Genomic DNA, 4,511 nt, shown 5'->3' with positions numbered 1-4,511 from the left:
GACTTCTCGGTGGCCTCAGTCCCTATGCCAAGTGCTCTTCCCTCCTGGCAATTTTTTGCTCCCTGATAGCTTGAATAGGGGGGCAAGGTTTTAGGGCAAACAAGATGGTGCCATAATGGAGGATTTGGTGACCCTAATGGTTGTCCCATTTTGGACAAATCTGCGATCTGAACTTATTCCAAGCACCCCACAATGATTTCATCAAATCGGATCCCCTGGGGGTGATGTTCATATGACCAAAAACATTTGTGACCCATGGCAGTCGTTGCCAAGTCTTGTCTACCTCTAATGCGAAGGAGTTACATTTCCTAAACAACAAACAAGCTAAGTGCAATTTGATAACAAGGCCAATAGTGAAGGTCTAAAATGGCCTACCTATACACGTGGGACTCAAGGATAGTAAATAGAAAAGCTACACAAAATAAATAGAAAAGGCACATCTTATATATCTATGTTAAAATGAGAGGATATGTTGCGATGTGGCAGCAACTCCTCTCGACAGCCACAGAGGTGGAATTGAGTGAGCAGTCAACGTGGAATTCAGTGAGCAATGCTTGGGCAGCGATCGTGTCAAACCGCGGGCAAGAAGACCACTACCTCAACACTCACAAATGGCTTGCCACTTGGGCATTGGCGTACATTGGCAAGATTTCTTGAGGTAATCTTTCTTAAATTACGGGCGTGCACATGGTAGTCAAGAGCGAACCCCTGCAACCCAAGAGCTCGGATGCTTCAAATTCCTCCAACTACCTTTGCTCCCTTCAGGATCTCCTCGAGAGATTGATGCTCCAGCCCATGGCTTGCAAACCCTCAAGCCACTTAAGTTATCATGAAGATGTCAAAAACCCTCATGTTGCTCTTAGTGTACTGAATCTCACAAAAATGAAACCGCATGTAGTAGGTGAAGTTAGGGTCGACAGAGAAATTCCATGTGAGATTGAACTGCATGTTGACATCATTGTAATTTGTCATGAAGCGGGCCGACGTATACACACCTTCTGGTGCGGTGAAGTTGTCGAGAGTGCCATAAGAAATAGCATGAGGTACAGATGTGGCAACACCTTGTTGAGCTCCGAAAATGTGGGCTTCATCTGTTGCCCAAAGGCACCCGAGAGCATCATTACTCTCAACAATGGCCTGTCCGCCGACATTGAGTCGAAACATTGTCTCTAGCGCTGTCCCGGGCACTGGAAATGGAATCACTGCATCCAGATTCACTGCATTCAAGCTGTTCACATACATATCCTCAGGCATGTACAAGATCTCTATGCCATTCACCATAGCATATACGTTTGGACTACTGCCGGGAATGAAATTCAGTGTCAAGAAATTCTCCGTCACATTCACAGAAAACTCCTTGAATATAAAGCCAAGATTCAGCGCTGACATGACATAAGACAGGCTAACATTTTGCATGAGAGTGTAGGTATCTGTTTCCACTGTCAGGATGGCATCTGAGATGCTGTATGTCGAGAAATCGAAGGGGAGAAATCGAAGGGGAGAAATCGAAGGGGTAGAAGTACAGTCGTATCCAATGGTGGTCGGGGCTGACAGGGAAGGAGTATGTAGCCGGACTGGTGAAGATACGTGCCGATGAAAAGGGAACACAGTCCGGAAGGTTGATGTTTTGGCTTGATGAGGATGCATTGATGTCCTTGCCTAAATTCAAGTTCAGATAAGGGTTACCTGATGCAGCGTTGGAAGCATCCCCTGTCCACAAGCGTCCCTGCGAATCGGTCAAATTTGATGACACGCCGCAAGCTATGTGATAGTCATCCCTTGCATTGAATGTGGTAGCAAAAGAAACAGAGGAGCAAAAACAAAGAAATAAGAGTAGAGGGACTAGATGAACAGGGGAAGCTGAAGATCTTGGCAAAGCCATAATTGGGTTTTTCTGTGAGTTTTAACCTCTGCAGATGGGGAGCTTCGCTGGCGGTGGCGACACTATGACAATGCCACCTTGTTGCAGAGCCGACTCACATTTGCTTGCATACCATAACTGTGTGGCTCTTGCAAGACAAAGGAGCAAGGAATGTAATATGTGACAAAGCTGGGTACGGTCTTCTTCTCCTCCCTCTCTCTCTCTCTTCAAAAAGAAACTCTCTGAAAGAGCGCCGGCGCGCTCTTTCAGAGAGTTTCTTTTTGACTAAGACAGAGACTCCGGAGTCGGGAGAGAGAGAGAGAGAGAGAGAGAGAGAGAGAGGTCCAGAGTGGTACTGAGAAAACTGCGATGATGCTATCAGGCAGCAAGCTGTTGGCGATGCAGAAGACAAAGGGCAAATAAATAAAATGTCAAAGTGGACATGAGCTGTGTAAAAAGGCTTATAATGGTGCAATTGTGATGCTTTCTTCGAGATCCGGTGCGATGCATCGTCCGACCCGCAGTGGTGCATTGCTGAAGAATCGGTGACGGTCACAGCCACAGCCACCAATCTGTGTGCTCCCAACAATGCCCTGCCCAACAATGCGGGCGGCTGGTGCAACCCACCTCTCGAGCACTTTGACATGGCGCAGCCAGCGTTTGAGAAGATTGGAGTGTACAGGATCGTGCCTGTGGAGTACCGCCAGCCAAGAAGGGTAGCATCCACTTCACCATGAATGGTCACGCCTACTTCAATCTGGTGCTCAGTACAAATGTGGGAGGAGTAGGTGATGTGCACTCCGTCTCCGTGAAGGGCTCACGCACAGAAGCCATGACCAGAAATCGCGGCCAGAATTGGTAGAGCAACGTGCGGCTGGACGGCCAGAGCCTCTCCTTTCAGGTCACAACCAGCGACGGCTACACCCTCACCTCCTACGACGTGGCACCCACGGATGGCACTTCAGCCAAACCTTCAGCGCGGCGAGCAATTCTAGTTTCAATATTTGGTCGCCCAAGTCAGTAGGCTAGCTACTTCATTTTGGATTGGGAGCACAATAATATTCTACACTACACTCTATTATATATACTAGGGACCTATGCTAACATCTCCATCTTGCGAGTTGAGGTTGCACCCAATTATGTTTACCCAAGGGTTGCCTGCAAGCCAGATTGTTCAATGTGATAAAGCCATCCCTCCAAGCAGACAGCTCAATGTCGAGGGAAAGGCATTGGGAAATATTTCCACTAGTGCAAGTCATGGTTTGATGACCCTTTGGCTTCAGACACACTCCTCGTCCAGCTCTGTTGATAACCTATTTGAAAATTTGAATAGGCAAGCATTTTGGAACAATCTGCAGATAAACAGAAACACCTCTCATGACCGATTCAACACAGAATACGGTGTCCGCAAGAGTTGGTTAATGTGACGTAGCTCCAAGGAGATGCAACAACATTGCAGCGGATGTCAAGTGGTAAATCATGCAGGTGCAATTAGGAAGCGAGAGCTAATTAACCATCCGATATTGGGAAGAAGCAGGAGGCATGAGCAACAGCTTCTACTACTATGATATGATTCCTGCAGCCGCCAATATCTCAAATGACTACAAGTAGTAGTACTAGCACCAACGTGCAACATTATTTTAAGAGAATAATAATTCATTGTTTATTATATATGAGGCTAATCATTGCACTGCAAAATTGTAAGAAACTCTCTTCTAAAAGATCTTCTCACAATCAATCCACCACAGAGCGTATGATAAGGCTTATGATAGAATTGAATGGGAGTTCAAACTTCAAAGTCTCTATGATATTGGTTTGGACAGATTCTTTTTCACATACTTTTTGGGAATGCATTAGCTAGAATTTCAGTTAATGGTACTCTTGCAGATGTTATTCCATTGCATAAATCTATAAGACAAGGGTGCCCACTTTCTCCTTTGCTCTATGCTATCTCATCTGATGCCTTGGAGTGGCTTGTTAAAGATGTTATGCAGTAGGGAAAACTCATTGCCATAGACGTACCTGGCTCTATGAAGCAAATGTGCCTCCAAAAGTTTGTTGATCATACCAATGCAATTGTGAGGAATGATGTACATGCAATGGAGAATTTTAGGGCTTGTCTCACTGTTTTGCAAGTGCCTGGATTATTAACCATGCTAAAATTTTGGTTTGATGGAACTCTCTTCTAAAATATCTTCTCACAAACAATCGGCCACATAGCGTATGATAAGGACTATGATAAAATTAAATGGGAGTTCATACTTCAAAGTCTATATGATATGGGATTGGACAGATTCTTTTTCACATTCTTTTTGGGAATGCATCAGCTATAATTTCAGTTAAGGTTATCTTGAAGATGTTATCCCATTGCATAAATCCATAAGACAAGGGTTCCCACTTTCTCCTATACTGTATGCTATCAAAGATGTTATGCATTCGGGAAAACTCACTGTCGTAGACGTACTTGGCTCTATGAAGCAAATGTGCCTCCAAAAGTTTGTTGATCGTACCAATGCAATTGTGAGGAATGATGTACATGCAGTGGAGAATTTTAGGGCTTGCCTCACTGTCTTGCAAGTGGCTTGATTATTAACCATGCTAAAAGTCTGGTTTGATGGGGCTGTTTGCTTTGTCTAAGCCAATTTTCACC

At 45.0% G+C, this 4,511-nt stretch overlaps 1 pseudogene; it reads right to left on the bottom strand.

Moving 5' to 3' along the window:
• Positions 1–216: 216 nt before the first annotated feature.
• LOC147420947 (receptor-like protein kinase FERONIA) lies at positions 217–2,047 on the bottom strand (annotated as a pseudogene).
• Positions 2,048–4,511: the final 2,464 nt, after the last annotated feature.

Source organism: Adiantum capillus-veneris, chromosome 28 (assembly GCF_014529385.1).
Source record: "Adiantum capillus-veneris isolate H3 chromosome 28, ASM1452938v2, whole genome shotgun sequence".
Classification (NCBI taxonomy): Eukaryota; Viridiplantae; Streptophyta; class Polypodiopsida; order Polypodiales; family Pteridaceae; genus Adiantum; species Adiantum capillus-veneris.
Note: the sequence above shows the minus strand (reverse complement) of the source record. Positions and strands in the feature narration are given on the sequence as shown.